This window comes from Littorina saxatilis, linkage group LG8 (genome assembly GCF_037325665.1).
Source record: "Littorina saxatilis isolate snail1 linkage group LG8, US_GU_Lsax_2.0, whole genome shotgun sequence".
Lineage (NCBI taxonomy): Eukaryota > Metazoa > Mollusca > Gastropoda > Littorinimorpha > Littorinidae > Littorina > Littorina saxatilis.
Genome location: NC_090252.1, coordinates 14,524,171 through 14,547,493, shown reverse-complemented (window position 1 = coordinate 14,547,493; position 23,323 = coordinate 14,524,171). Strand labels below are relative to the sequence as shown.

The window sequence follows — 23,323 nt, the reverse complement described above, 5'->3', positions numbered from 1 at the left end:
GTCAGACAAACAAAGATTCGAATCGACATTTCGTGAATTTGGTAAATAAAAGAGCAGAATGGAGGCAGACATGTATACTCGCCTTTGACAGCATCTTCCTAATCTAAACAGGCTCAAGGCGAGCAACTAACGTTAACATTACAAATTAAGTAGATGTGCAACGCCAAGGCACTGCATACCCCAGCGAAAGACAAACCCCCCCTCTCTCTCTCTCTCTCTCTCCCTCTCTCTCTCTCTGTGTGTGTGTGTGTCTCTCTCTCTCTCTCTCTCTCTCTCTCTCAAACACACACACACGAACACACACACACACACACATACACACACACACACACACACACATACCCCAAGTTACACACGTACACATATACACACTCACTCACACGCACTCACTCACTCTCTCACACACACTTCATACACACAAAACACACCCCACATATAGACAGACAGACATACACACCTTTACAAACAAACACACATACACTTACGCACAAACACACACCCACCCACCCACTCTCTCTCTCTCTCTCTCTCTCTCTTTCTCTCTCTCTTTCTCTCTTATACAAACAGACACACACACACACACACACACACACACACACACACACACACACACACACACAAACATGTACACGGCAATAACAAAGACGCATGGTTCCGGTTTCTTCCACGTGTGTAAAGTACACGCATACCTCGCCAGGTTTGTTTATGTGACTAGTCGACAGACGATGCCATTTGCTTTGTGTGTGTAATTTTTGTTGCTTAATGTACATGACATAGGTCTACATTACGTGTAAAATACAGTTCTTTAACAGGCAACAAACCTTGCAAATTTCCAGAAGCTGCAATCTGAAGTGACCTTATCTCTGATTCTAGCAGACGATCTTTCCCATGTTTAACACAACATCAGCAAACTCTCCTGTCACATAGAACGTCCATTGTATAGTGCAATGTTGAAATGAAGTTACCGGTCTGAAACATTTAGTCGTTTCTTCTGAGACAATCCTTGTTCTACAGATTTACCGCAGTCTTCATCACGCGAATCCCCAACAGAAGTCAGACTTTCGAACATAGAATATACGTAGGCAAGCATGATACGTCATGACGTCATATGATTCCTAGCATATTGAGGTAAAGCTAAACATCCGGTTATCTCGAGTCTTCTCTGTAATACATGTTTGTGGATTTTTCAATGTTCGGTGATTTCCGTTGATACATGCACAAAGGGATATGCGCACTATAACCGTCGTCTGCAATCAACGACATGGACCATTCTGGTTGATGACAAAAACATGATTTTAACACAGAATATAATGTCAGAATAGCTATTATGAGTTATTTCTAATATGCTGACTGTTAGCAAATGATAACAAGACATGTCGAGAAAAAAGATTTTGATAGTTTTCGAGACATGTCTTGTTATCATTTGCTAACAGTCAGCATATTAGAAATAACGGTTTTATTATCCGTGCGTGGTGACAAACATAATACCCGAAGCGACCCTGCGAGTAAAGTGTTGCCATTTTGGCTTGGCTGGTTACAAGGTAAACAGAGCAAACAGAACAAGCACCCAGCACACTTTCAGCTTTCAACTTTCAAGAAGTAATCTTTCCCAAAAAAGTTTATTTCAGAACGTGTCCCTTCTTATCTATGCATATTAACATAGAAACACACACAAAACCAGAACACAAACTCGAAAATGCTTACAAACAGAACGTCCGAAATTAGAACGTACAGTTCTCGGAAGAGCCATCTCAAATGTTGCACATTTGTGTTGCGCATGCGCACTTAAATGCGGTTAAATGTCAGTGGAATTGAATATTGATCGTTGCATGCGAGAGGTCACAGTGATGGAATATTGGCGGATTTTGTCTCGTTTGAGGCATGCAGGTTCGTATTCCGGATCGAAAAGAGCTGCTACCTCGTCGTTGCTGAGTTCCACGTCCTGTGAGGATCGTCTGCTGGCTTGTGACAGTCGCCGATGCAACGAGACGACCGCGTTCGATTCTGCTTTCCCTCGAAGTTCCGGCTGGTTCTCCCCGCGAAGTATGACTTGGGAGCAATGCCACCTGCCTGTTCTCTGTGAGCTGGGATGACATGGCAGCTGCCATCTCTAGTTTTTTGGCGGTTGATGTTTTTTGGTACGGCTGCAGGGAATTCACAGTTTTATGACCGGTGACACTGATAATGTCAATTGGACTGAAGTTCTTGTCTGCGAGTAGTGTTGCACCCGTCGCTCGCACGCTGTGGTTTGTGTATATCTGCGACAATCGACACTGCTCACTCAGCTTTGCCATGAACTTCTTCATAGTGTGGACGCCCATGGGTCTGTTGTCATACCATGTTTCGTCATCTCCATGGAACGTGTTGACAGGGAATTGCCAAAGACGCTCACACTTTGGATTTAGCAAAGACAGGTATTTATTGTAGCTGTACACTGGACAGCTGCTGTCCCCAGTCTCTGGCATGACTCCAGTCACGTCAAGTTCTTCGTCTCCAGCTCTGTGATTCTTGGTAAGTTCATCCAACCGCTTGATTACGTATTGTTTCCCTATTGTTTGATCCATCTTCACTTCGAAGGTGTCTTTCGTCATTTTTTCAAAGTTTACCAGGCCCCGTCTAAAAAAATAAAACCGGATATCAAACTGAACCTTGTTCACAAGGCCAGTGGGGGTGTTAGGAGACATGCATTTTGATCCGTACAAGGTTTTCAGATCTTCTTGGTTGATGGCAGGTGTATGTTTGACGTCTGCTTTTTCTTCGGCTTTCAGTTCTTGCATGGCAAAGTCTCGATGAAGAATGTTTATTTTAAGTGTGATGTTTAGGCCGACAGGTGTTTTAATGACGCCTTAAGCGACATTTTATGTCTTATCTGATAATATATGTGAGCTTTTTGTCTCTAATCTTACTCATCACTCTGCCATACAAATAGTCATTCACTGCAAAACACGTTTGATACAAAGGCTCCAGGGCTTATTTCCCACAATATAATCGCTTGCTTAAAGTATCCTGGTGAGTGCTGTACTCACGTTGGAACGAAGAAGAATGTGTGTTTTGTTTTTATTTATAGCTCTCACTCGCAGTCACCGAAGTTATTCTGCTTATTCCGGTGAGGTCAAACGAGCGGTTAGCACGACATTTTGTTTCAACGGTGGGCAGACCGCAGCTATTAAACCAGACCTGGGGCCGGTAATATGAACAGCGTATTTTGGACGGTCGAGCAACCACAGTCGACTGACTGTCAAGTCAGTTGACTGCAGTCTGCTGACCGGCCGTGTTTTGACGGGTAATATGTGCAGCGCGGTAGCACTGACAGTCGGCTGACTAGACAGTCAGCCGCTCAGTGGTATTTTTAGAACATTACAACTTCCGATGTAAACATCGGTCCTGTTTTGGCGGTACCGGTATCTAAATTTCGGCGCCGACCCTAAACTTTTTTTTTTCAAACTCAAATTTTTTATTTTTTTTTGTGGGTGGTAAAGGACAGGGTGAGAAAATGTGATCATTAAAAATCTGAAAAATGTAAAAAAAATATTGTTTTTAGAAAACGATCCAAATTTACGTTCATCTTATTCTCCATCATTTGCTGATTCCAAAAACATATAAATATGTTATATTTGAATTAAAAACAAGCTCTGAAAATTAAATATAAAAAAATTATTATCAAAATTAAATTATCGGAATCAATTTAAAAACACTTTCATCTTATTCCTTGTCGGTTCCTGATTCTAAAAACATATAGATATGATATGTTTGGATTAAAAACACGCTCAGAAAGTTAAAACAAGTAGAGACACTGCGGTCGATCGACCGAAAAAGGTGCCTGTAAGCCCAACCGCAGTCGGGCGACTGTTTTCAGTTGGACCGGCAGTTGTTCGCGCTCATATTACTGACTTTTGCGGTTCAACGTCGACCCACCGTCAGTTTCACGGTCAGCCGACCGATGACTAGCTACATATTACCGGACCCTGAGCAGCTAGCTAGAGTTGAGACAAAGAGAACAGTAGATCACGTTATCACTCGATAAATAAAAAAACTCGTAAGGCACACGTTCTGTGACCTTCTACGAAAACTTAAAGTCCCTTTGTTACTCCATCAACCACAGTGCATGCATCAAAACCGTTATTTACCATACAAGATGACAGCTTTACACCAGCCCCAAAGTATACTATTATAATAATCTCCAATGAAATTGAAAATCAAGATCGCACGGGATCGATGAAATAACTTGTAAGGGAGACTTTCTGTGAACTGCATTCGTTCTCTCGACGTCCGTTTTAACAGCTTGTTCTCTTTTTTCAATAACCCGGCCATAGGCGATCGGGGAAACACGAAACCGACGAGTCGATACTGATACCCAGGTCATGATCGAAAACTCACGTGTAATACCACTGTGGATAGTAAACCTGGTGAGTTATCGGTAGAGCGCCCGACAGCCAATTCGTTGCGACTATAGTTACGAGTTCAAATCTTTTAGCAGTCAAGACCATTTCAAACTTTGTTTTAATTTTCAACTTTTTCTGTACGAGTATTTTCTGAACTCGTAATTTTAAATTTTCTAGTTTTTAATGTTCTTATTTGTATAATTTAAATGAATTTAAAAGGTTTTGAGTAATGTTTTGAGGATCAAATTGATCAAAGGGTTGCATAAGTATCAAATACTTCCAGTGAACGATTTCCCTGAATAACCAGTTCTAATTTAAGTAACATCGGCGTCTGGGTAAGCTTATCATATCATATCGATCTGTTCATAACCGTATAACCAGAGACTGCCTACGTGACTGCGATAATATTACACAATTCCACGCAAAAAAACGTGCTGACCTAAATCACAGAAGGAGGCAGGCACAGTCGCGGGGCCTTCGTCCTTTTAATGTTGTGTACACTCTAAACAAAAGTGTTCCACTCCTGAACACCCTTTCTGTAACCACTTCTGAACACCATTTTAGTAGAACACTTTTGGAACACTTTTGGAACACAAAAAGTGTTCTATACACAAAAAAGTGTTCCAAAAGTGTTCCAAAAGTGTTCCAAAAGTGTTCACATCTGAACACTTTTAAGTGTTCACCCTGCTGTAACCACTTCTGAACACATAAAAGTGTTCAGGTCAACACTTTTGGAACACTTTTGGAACACTTTTGGAACACTTTTGGAACACTTTTAGAACACTTTTGGAACACTTTTAGAACACTTTTAGAACACTTTTGGAACACTTTTAGAACACTTTTAGAACACTTTTGGAACACTTTCATCCTGCACTGTCATACAATTCAGAAAGACATTAAAATCAAATTTTGTGAGCAAAGAAGCATTTTTAATTGACAAAAAGAAATGTCTGCAGCAGTCGCAGAACAAACGGGTCTGGGGTAGGAATTGTTGAACACATAATATACCGAGCAACAAAATTCGTCATTGTTTGATTGACAAAATCTTCATCAATTATAGAGTTAGAATTATTAAACTACAAAAGTTTAATGAAGGCATGTTTGACCTTGCTTTTGTGTGATTATTTTGATGCTGTGACTGTTTTAACACACAAGACAAGCAGGTTTATCGTAAAACACATAATGCGCGCTCGCAGCACGTGCAAGTAGAGCAGGAGAAATCTGATATGTGAGATGTGTTCACTAATGCATTAGCAACCAAAAGAGACCATGGCACGCTTGCTGCCAGTCTCACTTTTGAAACAGCCAGGATGCCAAGATTGACACCACCAAAATGCCAGGTCGATTTAAAGCTGGGGGTGATCCAGAAGCGCTGGCATGTGCTTTAAACGTGCATGTGTCAACAGTTTATCACCTTCTGCAATGTTCTGGTGACATTGGAAGCACTGCAGTTATGCAACGCGGTAGATTTTTTCGCATTACCCCAATAAGACAAGATCGCAATTTCCTTCCACAACGTCTTCGACATCGATTCAATTTAGCCGCTGACAATACCAGGAACATCACTGGAAGCAACCAGTGTCCGATCAGTGGCCAGAGAACGCGATGAAGGCTGACTGAGCGAGACCTCCAAAACTTCGTTTTGTCCCGTGTGTTGAAACAATCGCAGCATCAAAATACTCACGCAACAGCTGTGTCAAACATGCCTTCATCAAAATGTTGTGGTTTGATAATTCTAACTCCATAATTGTTCGAGATTTTGTCAATCAAACATTGCAGAATTTTTTCGCGTTTCTTTTGTTGCTCGGTATATGTTGCTATTAAATAATATGAACGGAGCTCTGGTAAACCCCATCTTGAAAGTTCACACACGAAAGTCCGATAACAAAAACACCCTTCAGAGTTGGGAGGATTCCAGGCCCTTGGTCTTTGGTTTAGTTTTCAACTCGCTGTCCGGAACATCCTGTTCGAAATAAAAGTGAGTTTTAGAACATGATGCATTTCCAACTCTTAACAGGTTTGTGTTAAACGTTTGTACTTAATTGATAACACTGAAGTGTAAATCTTAACTAATAGTGGACTTCTTCTTGCTGTCAGCAGATCTCCAACAATCGCAGTTACAGGTAAACTTTTTTTTATTCCAGAACGGGCATAGGTCACATAACAGAACAAATACGTCACGTCCAATTCGCTCTCACCTTCCCAACACACAATGACACTCGCATGCACGCACATGCACACACGACTGAATGTAAAAAGTAATCCCTCTTGAAGCAGGAGTCTGTCCCTAAGAACAAAAAGTAGAATTAAAATAGGTCTTTCGCAAGGATTTCATTAGCGCGTGGCCACTCTGGAAAATGGCACTCTACAAATTGTTTATATAAGGTAAGCAGTAAACCGTACTGCTAATGTGGCGAGGCCTTGAGCACGCCCGTTTTCCTTAACTCGTTCTTAACCTATGTGAACCCAGGGAAAACACCTTGTCAACAATCACTGGAAGCCAAAGATCACTGTCGCAATTAATCGTGAACTCCGATGAGTTTTAGTTTAAAGAAAAGGGTGTCATATTGAATGCACCCTCTAGTAATCCGTTTGTAAAGAAACTACCTAAGTTTTGTTGGTTTGATCTAAATAATGAATTATAAGGAAATCATTTATCATGTAATGTATTCTATATTATAGAATGCATTCTATAACGTCCCGAACTGCCTTCTATGATAAAATGCATTCTATTTACACAAAATACCAAAATGCTTTTTATGATAGAATGCGTTCTTTAACGTCCTGAAATGCATTATAATTTATATGCATAATGTCCCGAAACTACAACAGGCCAGCCCCGCAAAGAAAAGCAGAACTACACACACACACACACACACACACACACACACACACAGCCACACACACGCACAGAGAGAGAGAGAGAGAGAGAGAGAGAGAGAGAGAGAGAGAGAGAGAGAGAGAGAGAGAGAGAGAGAGAGAGAGAGAGAGACAGACAGACAGAGAGACAGAGACAGAGAGAGAGAGAGAGAGACAGAGAGAGAGACAGAGAGAGAGAGACAGAGAGAGAGAGAGAGAGAGAGAGAGAGAGACAGAGACAGAGACAGAGACAGAGAGAAAGAGAGAGCTGTGTGTGAGAGTGTTTGTAGATCTGCTTTCGAAGCAGGGACCATACCGAGCTGGCCTGTAGAAGTTTTGTGGCGCTTTATGGAATGCATTCTATCATAAGAATGCATTCTATCATAAGAATGCATTGTTGGACGTTATAGAATGCATTCTATAATAGAATACATTTCTGGGCAAATGACAAGTATGATTGAATGCATTCTATATTATACAATGTTTTCTATTTTATAGAATGCATTCTATAAATATAGAATGTGTTCTATGATATGGAATGCATTCTTTAATATAAAATGCATTCTAATTTCTATCATAATTTTCTAAAATATTTCATTATTTAGATCAAACTAACCAAAACTTACAAACGGATCGCTTTTAACTCACGTGATCTCAAGCTAAACCTACGTGAACCGAAGGAAAACACCTTGTCAGCGACCATTGGAGGCCAGCGATCACTGTCAAAACCAATCATAAACTCCGATGAGAATATTTTCAAAAGAAAAGGGTGTCATATTGAATGCACCCTGCATACACTGTTAGCGGCAATGGCAGATCCAAGCGGATCAGCAGCGTGTTGTCTGTTGGCCATGCTTTGACTAAAGCTGGCTTCAGTGTTTACGGCACTACTTTACCATAACGAATGGAAATTCTGAGTAGACTTAGTTCAGGAAAACATTTTATCATTGCAGGCCTCAGCACTCACTGAACTTAAAAATATGTATATTTTTTCCACCTTTTAAGGAGAAGACTGCAAAATAAGGCAGCATTCTCAAAATGTAACTGCGCTGTATCCCACAGAAAGCTTAAACTTACATGAAGTGCATCCACAAGGTTTCGTCGCATTACTGTTAGCTCCATCTCCAGAAAGTGAACTGCCTCAGCGAAGCAGTAAGGTTCCTGCACACACAAGATGCATGTTAAGAAATCAAACACTATTCAATTTTACTGAAGTTCCACATCGTAGCAACACTGACAAGTGTTCTGATTCTCATACTTTTGTTTATTGTGAAACTGTATCAACATTTAGATTTCTGTCAAATGTGGAAGGAGAGGGGGCTGGCTGGCTGTGTGTGTGTGTGTGTGTGTGTGTGTGTGTGTGTGTGTGTGTGTGTGTGTGTGGTGTGTGTGTGTGTGTGTGTGTGTGTGTGTGTGTGTCCACATATGAGTTTGGCGACTGTCTGGTGTGTTTTGCACGGAGATATTAATTTTGAAACAGAGTATTTCAGCAAATAGTATAATCAATGATTCCGCAACCGCCGGCACAATTGGCCTAGTGGTAAGGCGTCCGCCCGGTGATCGGGAGGTCGTGGCTTCGAACCCCGGCCGGGTCATACCTAAAACTTTAAAATTGGCAATCTAGTGGCTGCTCCGCCTGGCGTCTGGCATTATGGGGTTAGGGCTAGGACTGGTTGGTCCGGTGTCAGAATAATGTGACTAGGTGAGACATGAAGCCTGTGCTGCGACTTCTGTCTTGTGTGTGGCGCACGTTAAATGTCAAAGCAGCACCGCCCTGATATGGCCCTTCGTAGTCGGCTGGGCGTTAAGCAAACAAACAAACAAAACTTATCAGATCAATTTGAAAGTCAATATTTCTCTGCAAAACTACACACTATATGCAAATGCAGGACATGCGTACCTTGGTAAACACGTCTGGGTTGCCGTCAGTGCCTCCTGTTCATCCTCAGTGCAATTCAGAAGAAATGTGCGCAGGTTACGCCCACATCGATTCGCCACATGGGCACATCAGCTCAAACGGCTTCCCAGTTCCCTGAAAGTGTGATAGATCTGTGAAATCAAATACAACCAAGCATGCATAGAATTATTCTAAATTGCGCACACAATCAACCTGGCCACTATTATGATGAATGTTGTTCATTAATGTATGCTGTTTTTAGCCTACCGCTTCACTTTATCTAGCGTGCAGATCGTACATCTATGGTCTAACCAAAGGAAGAAGAAGAATCCGAAAATCTGCAAATGTATTGCTCTGACCACAGGCGGAAGGTATCGTTCACTGGACCACCATTATAATTATAAGGAACCCCTGGACATACAAGTATAACAATAACACAAAACCAAGCACATCAACCAGAATAAAAAATCAACATCAAACTGAAATAGAGTTTATTTACCAACGCAGAACTAATGTAAAAGGTCCACTGATCAGCTGAAACCGTTGCGACAGCAAAATTAGAGAAATTGTCTTCAAACGTCCACAGATACAAGTAACAGGAACATGTTACAACAAAAATACGAGTGACTAAGCTTAGATGAATTCACACCCCTGACTCTCTTCCCACACTGTGTTAAGAAAACTTTCTTCCCGACGCTTCCGTCATCTGCTTCAGGGGAAATTCAAAGAGGTTGGTGAAGCTATTTATCTCTATAAATGAAGTATTACGAAGTGTTGCACATCGAGATAGGTCAGGTTAGTTCTGTTAGTGTCTATACTTAATGCCAATGGGTTTTTCGGGTTTGTATTTCGCGTATTTTACCCGTGAATCGGCCGAATGACGGACCCGTCGCTGCACAGCTGCAAAGTTTATCGCTTCGAGCGCAAAATCGTGAGGAAAACGCGTCTTGTAAGTAATGCTAATACATTCTACCAAAACCTAAACATGTCTGCACCAATCCTGCCAAGTGTCGTAGTTGTAGTCCCCCGCAAACAGCTGTAATCGTAAGAAGAATGTGATCATTCCTGCAGATGTGTGTGTCGTGCACCCGATTTGACCGAATTTTAGCGTGTCGTACACCCGCTGTGACGTTTTTCACGTCGTGACGTCCACCCGATGCTCACGTTCTGTGTCGTCTTTCCGATCGTGCACTTACCTTTTGCACATGACCTTGTTTGTTTGTATTCTGATCGTCTTGGAGTGATTTTTCAGGGACAACATGGATCAGGTCATGGAAGTTGTGGAAGAAGAAGAAGCGGAGTTATCCGCTGAATTTATGGATAGTTACCTGGACATAGTCCAAACTCCAGAAAAAGGAGGCAAAGGTGACACCCAAAGAAACATCGACACCCAAAGAGAAATCGACATGTAAGTTATATTTTATTATTATGTAAGCCTGTGCAGGATCATGTTTATGGGCCGCTCACACGTGGATTCTTGCACACGTCGATTCTTGTCAAAATTCAGGTTTAGCGACAACAATGATGTAGCTGTAAACCTATTGAACTGACAGCTGAAAGCAGCGATTGGCTGCACCTCATGTCAATAGGTTATAGCTACAATATTGTTATCGTTTTTTGACAATAAGGATTAACCTTTGCCGTGCTTCCTGGGTTCACCTGTACCCAGAGACACACTAAAATCATTGTAACTCTGGAACCATTAAAGGTATCGTTTTGAAATTTTAAGTATCTCTCACACACCTAATTTGCTCTCTGTCTGCAAATTTTTAGTGTGTACATGACAAAACATCAGAATTAATTGATTATGATAATTTACATAAACACTACCGATGGCGCGGGTTCACACATACCCATACTTTTAAAGAGTAGTAGTGATTGTAACTATCCCTCTGCCGACGGCGCGGGTTCTGCTATACCCATAATTACCAAAGCGGCGGAACAGTGTCTGTCTGCCTGTTTGTCTCCAAGAGACTGTCTGTCTCTCTGTTTGTCTGTCCGTATCTCTCTGTCTGCATGTCTGTTGTCAGTTGCTCTGTCTGTCTGTCTGTCTGTCTATCCGTCTATCCGACTGTCTGACTGTCTGTCTATCTGACTGTCTGTCTCTCTCTCTCTGTCTGTCTCTCTCTCTGTCTGTCTCTCTCTCTGTCTGTCTCTCTTAGTCTCTCTCTCTGTCTCTCTCTCTTAGTCTCTCTCTCTGTCTCTCTTTCTTAGTCTCTCTCTCTCTCTTTCTTAGTCTCTCTCTCTTTCTTTCTTAGTCTCTCTCTCTCTTAGTCTCTCTCTCTCTCTTTCTTAGTCTCTCTCTTTCTTAGTCTCTCTCTCTCTCTTAGTCTCTCTCTCTTTCTTAGTCTCTCTTTCTCTCTCTCTTTCTTAGTCTCTCTCTCTCTCTTTCTTAGTCTCTCTCTCTCTTTTTTAGTCTCTCTCTCTCTCTTTCTTAGTCTCTCTCTCTCTTTCTTAGTCTCTCTCTCTCTCTTTCTTAGTATGCTGTATCTCTCTCTCTCTCTCTAGCTCTTTCTTAGTCTCTCTCTCTCTCTCTTTCTTAGTCTCTCTCTCTCTCTTTCTTAGTCTCTCTCTCTCTCTTTCTTAGTCTCTCTCTCTTTCTTAGTCTCTCTCTCTCTCTCTTTCTTAGTCTCTCTCTCTCTTTCTTAGTCTCTCTCTCTTTCTTAGTCTCTCTCTCTCTCTCTCTTTCTTAGTCTCTCTCTCTTTCTTAGTCTCTCTCTCTCTCTTTCTTAGTCTCTCTCTCTCTCTTTCTTAGTCTCTCTCTCTCTATCTCTCTCTTAGTCTCTCTCTCTTTCTTAGTCTCTCTTTCTCTCTCTTAGTCTCTCTCTCTCTCTTTCTTAGTCTCTCTCTCTCTCTTTCTTAGTCTCTCTCTCTCTCTTTCTTAGTCTCTCTCTCTCTCTCTTTCTTAGTCTCTCTCTCTCTCTTTCTTAGTCTCTCTCTCTCTCTTTCTTAGTCTCTCTCTCTCTCTTTCTTTGTCTCTCTCTCTCTTAGTCTCTCTATCTTTCTTAGTCTCCCTCTCTCTCTTTCTTAGTCTCTCTCTCTTTCTTAGTCTCTCTCTCTTTCTTAGTCTCTCTCTCTCTCTTTCTTAGTCTCTCTCTCTCTCTCTCTCTTTCTTAGTCTCTCTCTCTCTCTTTATTTGTCTCTCTCTCTCTTTATTTGTCTCTCTCTCTATCTTTCGTAGTCTCTCTCTTTCTTAGTATCTCTCTCTCTCTCTCTTTCTTAGTCTCTCTCTCTTTCTTAGTCTCTCTCTCTTTCTTAGTCTCTCTCTCTCTTTCTTAGTCTCTCTCTCTTTCTTAGTCTCTCTCTCTCTCTTTCTTAGTCTCTCTCTCTTTCTTAGTCTCTCTCTCTCTCTCTCTCTTTCTTAGTCTCCCTCTCGCTCTTTCTTAGTCTCTCTCTCTCTCTCTTTCTTAGTCTCTCTCTCTATCTTTCTTAGTCTTTCTCTCTCTCTCTTTCTTTGTCTCTCTCTCTCTTAGTCTCTCTCTCTTTCTTAGTCTCCCTCTCTCTCTTTCTTAGTCTCTCTCTCTCTCTTTCTTAGTCTCTCTCTCTCTCTTTCTTAGTCTCTCTCTCTCTCTCTTTCTTAGTCTCTCTCTCTCTCTCTCTTTCTTAGTCTCTCTCTCTCTCTTTATTTGTCTCTCTCTCTTTATTTGTCTCTCTCTCTATCTTTCTTAGTCTCTCTCTCTCTCTTTCTTAGTATCTCTCTCTCTCTTTCTTAGTCTCTCTCTCTATCTCTTTCTTAGTCTCTCTCTTTCTTAGTCTCTCTCTCTTTCTTAGTCTCTCTCTCTCTTTCTTAGTCTCTCTCTCTTTCTTAGTCTCTCCCTCTCTCTCTTTCTTAGTCTCTCTCTCTTTCTTAGTCTCTCTCCCTCTCTCTCTTTCTTAGTCTCCCTCTCTCTCTTTCTTAGTCTCTCTCTCTCTCTCTTTCTTAGTCTCTCACTCTCTTTCTTAGACTCTCTCTCTCTCTTTCTTAGTCTCTCTCTCTCTCTCTTTCTTAGTCTCTCTCTCTCTTTCTTAGTCTCTCTCTCTCTCTCTTTCTTAGTCTCTCTCTCTCTCTTTCTTAGTCTCTCTCTCTCTCTCTCTCTCTCTTTCTTAGTCTCTCAGTCTCTCCCTCCCCCTCTCCCTCCCCTGCAAGAGGTCGGTGAAGGGAGAAACTCGATGCAACCACTGAAGTAGCGCTGTGGGTTTCCCTGAACCCACCCCGTCGTTAGAGAAATAAACGGTAAAAACCCTCTTTCAAATGTATGGGTTCAGACAAACCCACATCGTCGTTAGAGGAATAAACGGTAAAAACCCTCTTTCAAATGTATGGGTTCAGACAAACCCGCATCGTCGGGAGTGTGTAGTCAAAAGCGGCATCCGGCAAAGGTTAACGTGTGAGCCATCCATTACCACCAGTTGACTGTAGCTGTTGTCCGTGTGCAGGTATTGGCAACGCTTGATTATGATAATATGAAAGCGTACTGATCATGTTATAGTTATAGTTTTACAACGCAACAAACTGACGCTCTGTCAGTACTACAAGCAATGACCAGTAGCAAACTGCCTCAGCTAGAACACGCTCTTCACAACATCAAAAGCCTGAGGACAGTACTGCAATGGATCCCCTCCCACTGTGGTGTACAAGGAAACGATGAGGCGGACAGGATGGCAAAGCTGGGTGCAGAAGATGAGCAAGAAAACAACCCTGTGAGCCTGACAGAGATGAAGACCATCATTAAGTCTCTGCACAGGACGCCCCAGCCACAGGACAGCTACCACCTGCTATCCAGACCACAGCAGGTTGTCATCTTCCGCCTGAGAACGGGACACAACAGACTTAACCAGCATCTCCACAAGAAACTGCATGTTGTGCCCTCCCCCATGTGTTCTTGTGGAGAAGCAGAGCAGGACACGGCCCACATTCTACGAGACTGCAGGAACCACCAGGTGCTGAGAGAGGAAATCTGGCCAATGCCGGAGTCCCTGCACAACAAGCTGTACGGGCCAGTGGCTGCGCTGCAGAGGACCACTAATTATATCTCAAGATCTGGACTCCAAGTGTGATCGGCGATCGAAAAGAAGAAGAAGAACAATGCAACAACGGACTATTGTACCTGAATAATGTTTATATACATTCGATCTGGTTAGACTAACACAAGCTTTTTGTATTTTGTTGTATGTGGACAGCTGCTGACGATGGTGCTGGGCCTTCGACAGAGAAGCCAAAGTCGCCCAAGAAGAAGAAGACACCCATGAAGAAGAAGATGGAGGCCTCGGCTGACAAGTCAGTGCACCAGTGCCACGAGTGTGGTAAAACTTACAAGCATTACCGCACCTTGTGGGCTCATCAGCGCTTTGATCATGGTGAAGGAAAAACAAATCATGAATGCACCATATGTGACAAAAAGTTCACACAAAAAATTGATCTGACGTCACACCGCAACGTGAAGCATGACAAGATTAAGCCTTATTCATGTGATTCATGCGGCAGATCTTATGCAAGTCCTAAAAGCTTGTACCCCTCAAAGCATGTGTGCAAAGGGAAACCAAAAGAGGTGGCCTGCACCCAGTGTGGCAAGACCTTTGCACTAAAAAGGTTTCTGAGTGACCATGTCCGTTACCATCACACACGGGCAGGGTGTTCTTGTAAGGTGTGTTTTGCACACTTCAAGCACCGTGAACAGCTACGCCGCCATGTGGCGAAAGGCTGTCCAATGTCTGCATCTACTTGAGTATGCACCTTTAAATGACCTTGACCTTCAGGTGATATTAAAAGTCAAACAACTGAAGCTGGCAATGACACCATACATTCAGAACTATTTTACACATTTTTCCACCCAAAATACACCACATGACCTTGACTCCAGGTCAAGGTCACACAAGTCATGGCTATCAATTCAACAGATAGGAAGCACATTGGTGTTTATTGGCACTTTCTACCAAGAGACATTGTCATTTAGTGGTAAAGTCACGTTTTGGACACATTTCAGAGGGGTCAAAATGACCTTGACCTTGAAGCAAGGTCAACCAAACTGGTATCAAAAGATAGGGCTCACTATGCCCTATATACCACTTGTAGCTCGGGTCGACATTTTCAAAAACTTGGGAGAAAATTGGGAAAATGTGAAAAACAACTGTTTTTAAAGGCCCGTGACCTTGACGCAAGGTCAAGTCACTATGTATGTTTTTTTAAGGTTTTGTCATCATACACCATCATGCCACATTTGGCGCTGATAGACTTCATAGCGGCTGAGAAAAAATCCAACGTTTAAGTTTTTGGGACAGACGGCCGGACGGAGGGACGGACGACTAGGCTGAGTACATAGACTCACTTTTGCTTCGCATGTGAGTCAAAAATCTCTTTGTTTATATAATCAGTGTAACTTCTGTAAGATGTTTAAAGATCCATTTGGACAGGGGCATACCAGCTACCTGCATCGCACAGTGCAGTGTATCTACCCTAGACTGTCATGTCAACCCAACTGTGGGGCCTGGATGGAAGATAACTTTATTCCTGCCCCAACACCCCTTTGCAATGGTTGAAAGGTAAGCGAGACTAAGAGTACTTACCAAGGTGTCTTTATCCACATTGGTGGTAAGATCCGGCTATTGTCAGCTCCATGACTGTGTCTGAAAATGACTCCATGCCAGTCAGAATACAAAAGAACAAAGCTATACATGTAATTCGTGTTTATGTATGGGGGATGACACAATGTAACAAGTGAGAAAGGTCATGTGCAAAAGGTAAGTGCACGATCGGAGAGACGACACAGAACGTGAGCATCGGGTGGACGTCACGACGTGAAAAACGTCACAGCGGGTGTACGACACGCTAAAATTCGGTCAAATCGGGTGCACGACACACAAATCTGCAGGAATGATCACATTCTTCTTACGATTACAGCTGTTTGCGGGGGACTACAACTACGACACTTGGCAGGATTGGTGCAGACATGTTTAGGTTTTGGTAGAATGTATTAGCATTACTTACAAGACGCGTTTTCCTCACGATTTTGCGCTCGAAGCGACAAACTTTGCAGCTGTGCAGCGACGGGTCCGTCATTCGGCCGATTCACGGGTAAAATACGCGAAATACAAACCCGAAAAACCCATTGGCATTAAGTATAGACACTAACAGAACTAACCTGACCTATCTCGATGTGCAACACTTCGTAATACTTCATTTATAGAGATAAATAGCTTCACCAACCTCTTTGAATTTCCCCTGAAGCAGATGACGGAAGCGTCGGGAAGAAAATTTTCTTAACACAGTGTGGGAAGAGAGTCAGGGCAGTGGAATTAATACAAAATCTCAGCAAGCAACTTACAGATAACAATCGGAAATCCTGAGCCAAATCAACGCAGCGACAACGCAGACAGGTCCACAGATCTAAAAGTGTCAACGTTCTTTTTTGGTCCAGCTGAAGCATGATGGGACAATTAGTAACATTATTAAATTGTAAAAATAAAAATGCTAATACTTACCGCTTATTAGATGTCTCAGATGAAATAAATGTTTGATGAAAAAATATAAGCACAACACGATTAAAAACAAAAACAAAAAAACGTCCCGCAGCGGTCTAGGGGGTATAAAAATTATATACTCTAAGCGACGCTAAATCCCGACCAGTCTCCGTAGCTCAATCGGTAGAGCGCTGACATGGCAAGGCGAAGATCTCGGGTTCGAATCTGCTCAAGGCCCAAATATTTTTAATGTATTATACTCCGTCACGGCGGAGGGCTGACCGTGCACCCAAAAGCGGACTCAACCAAATGGGTATTTTTTGAAAGCTTGGGGCCTGCCGAACATAAAAATCGATGTTAACAAGAAATATTCAAGGGCGCACTTTCTCTTTTCAGTCAAAATTCAACTATACCCTGAAGAGTGATGCACGAGCATTTCAGACGCTTGCCTCTGAAAAAAGAAGTTATCAGCCAAATTACGAACTCAAACTGGTACGTTTTACATATAAATGTGTTAGTTGGTATCTTTTGATTATCACAAAACAATTTGCGACTGCTTTGGCCGAGGATGCTGGTGACAGTATCATTATTATGAACCCTACCCTAAATCCAGGAAAGACGTCGTCCAAAATGTAGGTAAGTTTTGATTAAAAATAAATTCACACAAGACTAGTATTGTTGTTTGGCTTCAATGGATATATTTTCGTCAAGTATGATGTCTTTACATAATATCTGTATAATATGAATGGATTTGAACCATATACTATGTCATTATGACCTTCCAATCTTCCTAACCCGCAGCCCAGTAAAGCGTGCGAGACGTTTCCTGAAAAAATGTCGCTTTGTGGTGCGAGTTCAGTGTGACATGATTAGTTTCCAGAACCCCATTTCTGACTTTCGAAGTTTATCTACATACATTTAGCAATGCACGAGCAAAATATGACAACTTAATGGTGCCTTTTGGTTTAATGCTATGGTAGGGAGGCCCACTGACAGTAAGCGTGAACAGACCACAGAAGGCCATTTTTAGAGTGCTGTAAACAGCTTCAAAATTAAGCAATGTTCTTATAGTTCAGGTTTGAAATGTAAAAGTACTTATAGAATTGCTGTGCAAAGTTTGAAGCCTGTTAGAATTATACATTTGGAGTTATTGGACTGTAAAGTCAGGCAAATATGCGATTTTTTCACAACTGGGAAGTTCTGTACAGGGCGACAAATTAAAAAAAGCAAAAAGAAATGACCTTTTCGGTTTTATTTTATAAAACAGATTGCAGCAACCACAAATGTATCACAGTTGAACCAATAAATGCAATAAAAAGGGTTTTATAGCCGATTGCAATTTTAGGCTATATTGACGTCATCACACGAAATTTAAAAAACGCGAACAAGCAAATCTTCAGTGGTTTTACAGGTAAATATGTCATACGATATATCAAATTGAAGATCTCTTTGTGTACAATCTAGCTGTCATACTTTTGATGCTGTATAATCAAAACTTTACAACTTAAGCTTGAAAATCAATATTTTCAAAAATAATAAATTTAAAATAAAAACTATAAAATGTATTAATGTTCCGCAATGTCAATCTTTAAAAACATTTGTAACCTCACATTTTAGCATATTTCCACACATTGAATGATAATAATTTTACTTCCAAACAAGAAAACACTAACTACAGCACAAGTTTGCAGTTATGCGTTATATTTTAATCTGCCTGACTGAAAATGTGTGCGTTTCTTCCTTAACCTGTATATCCGCGATTATATAGCAAATTATGTGGATGTAAGTGTGTATATATCCATGTATGCAGGTATGTATGTGTATATGTATGTATGTATGTATGCTTATGTGTGTATGTGAATATCTCTCTTTCTATCTCTCTCTCTCTCTCTCTCTCTCTCTCTCTCTCTCTCTCTCTCTCTCTCTCTCTCTCTCTCTCTTTCTCTTTCTCTCTCTCTCTCTCTCATACACCCCCACACATACAATATCTGTTATCCTTGTTGCGGTGCAATTAAGGTCAGGTATCCAGCATGACAAAATCCCCAGCAATGCAATAATGACACAAACAACAGATTTTCAACAAAAAAACTTTTACAGCAAAACAGAAATTGTCTAATCAATGAAATGTAACAAATACAATTGCAGAACAGAACAAAGAAACATTTAAAATATAACATCAGGTATTTAGCGCCAAAAAGTCAGATCATTAGTTATGAGAAGCAATTAAGAACAATAAACAATTCAGCGCCATAAAAGTCATTTGAAGTCATCAGTCACACTTTACTGAATTTCAAAAATCGTCGGGAAATGAATTCAGCATTATAACAATACCATCAATAAACACACAAGCATGAAGATAAAACAGAACAGACCGAAATTGTAGCACAGAATTGAATTATGCAAACATATCGCGATCAAAGAAGAACACCAGGTGACTAAGTGTATTAAAGCTATCGTTAAACAGACATTACACATTCAATGAGATGTACCTACAGATCAGGTAATTCGTGCTACAAAACCCAGTGCGGATCATAGTCTAAAAGACATCGAGATATTACTAAATTATACAGTACTTCAGCGCCATACTTCTCTTCTTCTTCTTCTGCGTTAATGGGCTAAAACTCACACGTTCACTCATGTTTTTGCACTAGTGGGTTTTTACGTGTATGGCCGTTTTTAGCCCGCCATTTAGGCAGCCATACGCCGCTTTCGGAGGAAGCATGCTGGATATGTTCGTGTTCCTATAACCCACCGAACTTCTGACATGGATTACAGGATCTTTTCCGTGCGCACTTAGTCTTGTGCTTGCGTGTACAATCCCCGGCGAAAGAAACGCAACGCATTCGCGCCCATTGTTCCGAGTGATTTTTCGTCATTTTCAAATTGTCGTAAAATGTGAACCAGATAAGATAAATCAAAACGAAAAACAGATTCGTAGAGGATATTTTACTGGCTCTACGACAAATGCATAGTATTTAATCGTTTTTATCTTTTACTTGTTCATAAATTGTGTTATACAGGGTAGGGGTCAAGCGAGTCGTGATTGCAGGCAAACGTGTCTCTTCAACATGCTACACAAATCGTAAAAATGAATGTTTTTTTTAACAAGGTAAAGACATTTTTGGAGGAAATTCATTTCTCAACAACACAATTTAATTAGAACTATTCGCCAAAGCGTTTAAGACTAATTTTTTTTTTTAGCAAAGATCACTTAGACATTTGGCCACAAATAGCACCTGTTTTTCAAAGAAATCATCACGTCGATTCCGTGCGAATGAGCTTTTGCTAAACAACCCTTTGTAACACTGTCAAAGTGATCTTTGATAATATTTTGAAGTCTTAAACAATAAGCCATTAGCAGGTCTGCACATAAGTTGACCTGGGAGATGGAAAACATCTCTACACTTAACCCACCAGACGGCCGCGACCGGGATTCGAACCCTCGACCTTCCGATTAAGGTTGAAACGCTACCTTTTGTTGGAGTAACCCAAGATGCACGCTTGACTTGGAAGAAGCCACATATTGCAGCCACAGAGGCAACAGCGATTAACAAATTCGCACTAACGGAATGAGAGCGAAGACGTGTCTCTGTGCACGTGTGTCTGTCTGTATTCATGTGTGTGTGTATGTTTGTGTTCGTGTGTGCGTGAGTATGTATGCATGTGTGTATGTGTCTGTCTGTCTTTGTGATTCTGGATCAAAATGTATGTGTTTGAGTTTGTGTGTGTGTGTGTGTGTGTGTTTGTGTGTGTGTTTTGTGAGAGAACGTTTTACCGAGAATTTACTTTGCAAAGCGAGTATCTACAGCTAGTTTACTGCGAAAAGGGCTTCTGTGTGCTGATCGGTCCTGTGAAGCAATCCATGTTGCAGTGAGGTAGCTACGTGTTTTGTCCACGTGTTTTAAACCGGAATTTCATTGTCCCCCAACAAACCTTTTCCTTGGGTCTGTTAATTTTGCTGGGTCACGGGGTCCTGCGTGTCGTGAATAGCCTGTTTCTGATAATAATACTTGTGGCGAAGGCGAGTCATATATGTAAGCAAAATTGCTGTTCTTGTTAGATCTGTTCACTATAACTGATGGATTTATTCAAGGCCGCGTCGCGGAGAAAAAAAAAATCATTACCACAGCTGGAAGGCTCGGTTATTCTTTTTAAAGATGTTGCTAATTCGTTGATCTAACTTTGGTGGGGAGTTGACAAACCTAAAATTATAACATATTTTCCTGTGACATTTCACGGCATGCCTTGATTCAGCCTTCGGCGGTGAAACAGTTGAAAAGCGTTTTAATTTAATCGCTAGGCGAAGTCCAACAAATCTACATCAGGATGAGACTGAACAGACTTCTGGATAGATCTTTTGCAGAGATCTTTCACTACACAATATATTTTCTGTTTAAAATAAGTTTTCTTTGCGAGCTCGTGGAAAATAGGCGATAATTTCGAATTTCGGCTTGTCGCGACGTCAAGTTTTTCACTGTGCATACTCTGATACCGGTGCGTCCCGCTACTGAACACTGCGTAACTGATTCAGCTTTTGTATGACTGCCAGAGTTGATCAGCTTTGGGTTTTTTCACTTCAATCGCTTGTCAAGGTCAAGCCAAAGCACATACTGATGAGAACAAATGTACTAAACTTACTGGTAGATCTATCTCTTGAGATCACTGAGAAGAAAGATCGAGCGACTTCCTAAAACGCATGTGTTTAAAAGAAAACACTGTGTTCAGAATAAACCCTTTCAACGACGTAATGATAAATTTTGTAAGTTGCTCCTTTGAACATATAATAACAGAAAGTTGATTGTATCGCACGCAAAATTTCATGAATCTGGTTAGCATATCTTTCCTTTGCGAGTCTTTGGAACTGGGGCGATAATTTGGAGTGTTTCAGCTTGCCGCGACGTCATGCAAATAGTTGTATCACTCTGTAAATGACTAGATTCAGCCTTCGGCGGCGCAGCCGTTGGATAATCGCTTCACTTCAATCGATTGGCCCGGTCAAAGTTTAGCCCGTATTGATGAGAAATGATGTTCTTCTTGTAGATTAGCCTTCTAAGATTAATGAGAGAAAAGAGCGATTTCCAAAAACGCCTGTGTCAAAACAAAAACACTGTGTTCAGAATCAACTATATTCACAACATATTAATAATAATTATGAGTTGTTCTGCAGAATATATAATTACAAAGGATTGATCTGATGGTATGCAAAATGTCATTAAACTGCGTCTAATACTTTTTTCTTGCGAGATCTCAGAACATACGCGATTCGGCCTTGGACGGCGCAAAAGTTGAAATATTGCTTCACTTCAATCGGTTGGCCCGGTTAAAGTAATGCACACATTGATTAGATAATACATTGTCCTGGTAGATTGGCCTTTTAAAATTATTGACAGAAAAGAGCGATTTCCAGAAACATCTGTGTAAAAAGTAAAACACTGTGTTCAGAACACACCCTTTTTCAAGACGTTAATAACATTTTGATAAGTCGTTCTTTCACATACATCATAACAAAGGGTTGATCTTATGCCACACTAAATTTCAGTATTGTACTTTAAACAGTTTTTCTTCGCGCGCTCTTGGAACTTGGGTGACGATTTCGAGTGTTCCGCTTGCCGCGACGTCAAATAGCTTTTTCCCTGTACACCGCGTCTGCGGCTAAGTCCGAAGCGAGAGATAGCGTTTTGGGGCAAGTTCGGGACTTGTTTTACTCATGAACCAAAAACAGCACGTTCACATACCAACAACCATTCAAAAGAACAACAACTGGAGAAACCCTTGCAAGTTGTTTGACGTTTTTAAAATATTTATTTAGCCTTTTAAATCTTCAGAGAAAAGTAAAAAAAAATCACGGCTGTGGCCGCCATTTTGGATTTTCTCTGTGGGCCTCCCTAGCTATGGTAAAATTGCTAGTGATAGTGTTTTCAGCTTGAAACAAAACATAACAGTGGGGAGTAGTCTTCCTCAATCTGGTTCAGAGCATAATGCATTTCTATTTTCAGAGGTAGCATTATTTCTAATAAGAGCTAGAGCCAATATAATGATGCTGAATATTTGAAAAATGAACTTTGTGACTCATCTGAGTAGCAGAAGAGCCTTCGTGATCGTCAGCGTAAGGCTGGCTGTCTTCAAGACAATTCCTAGATGAACAACTTAACACTGCGTTCGATTATTCGCCCGTTTCTTAAGCTAGAGCTTTGAAACTTTACACGCGTCTAGGGCTACATGAACGCTTTACAATACATACAATATAGTTGACTCTCGCGTTATTTAAAGGTCACAACAAGGTCATTACCAGGCAAAAACGAGGGAAAACCGACGGAAAGTACCATTTTCTGCAACTGTTTGTTAGAAAAAGCTTTCAAATTCAATTATTTTGGGGGGATTAACGCATCTCTAGACATGACAATCATCCGATTATCAGACATCAATTGTGGAGGTCACGACAAGGTCATTACCAGGCAAAAACGAGGGAAAACCGAGGGAAAATACCATTTTCTGCAACTTGTGTGAAAGTAAAAGCTTTCAAACTCCATCTTCTTCTGGTATTGGCGCATCTCTAGGCATGACAATCATCTGATTAACAGTCCTCAATTTTCAAGGTCACAACCAGGTCATTACCAGATAGAACCGAGAGAAAACCGAGAAAAAATACCATTTTCTATAACTTTTTTGTAAGTAAGAGCTTATAAACTCTATCTTCTTCTGGGATTAGCGCTCATTTCAATGACCCTGAAGTCCGAGGAAAGTTTTC

General features: G+C 41.1%; 1 protein-coding gene and 1 long non-coding RNA gene across 3 annotated transcripts in view; both read right to left on the bottom strand.

Annotated features, from left to right (window-relative positions):
- Positions 1 to 23,323, bottom strand: part of LOC138972869 (uncharacterized) — a 301,337-nt gene that overhangs the window by 202,611 nt on the left and 75,403 nt on the right. The window lies entirely within an intron of this gene.
- Positions 5,287 to 9,764, bottom strand: LOC138972855 (uncharacterized). 2 transcript variants are annotated; one of them, XR_011457783.1, is made up of 4 exons: positions 9,638 to 9,764; positions 9,142 to 9,273; positions 8,319 to 8,402; positions 5,287 to 6,345 (listed from the first exon to the last, which is right to left on the bottom strand). It is a non-coding gene; the product is annotated as an uncharacterized lncRNA (long non-coding RNA). The 2 variants fall into 2 exon arrangements; XR_011457782.1 differs by lacking the exon at positions 9,638 to 9,764 and having other exon boundaries at positions 9,142 to 9,610.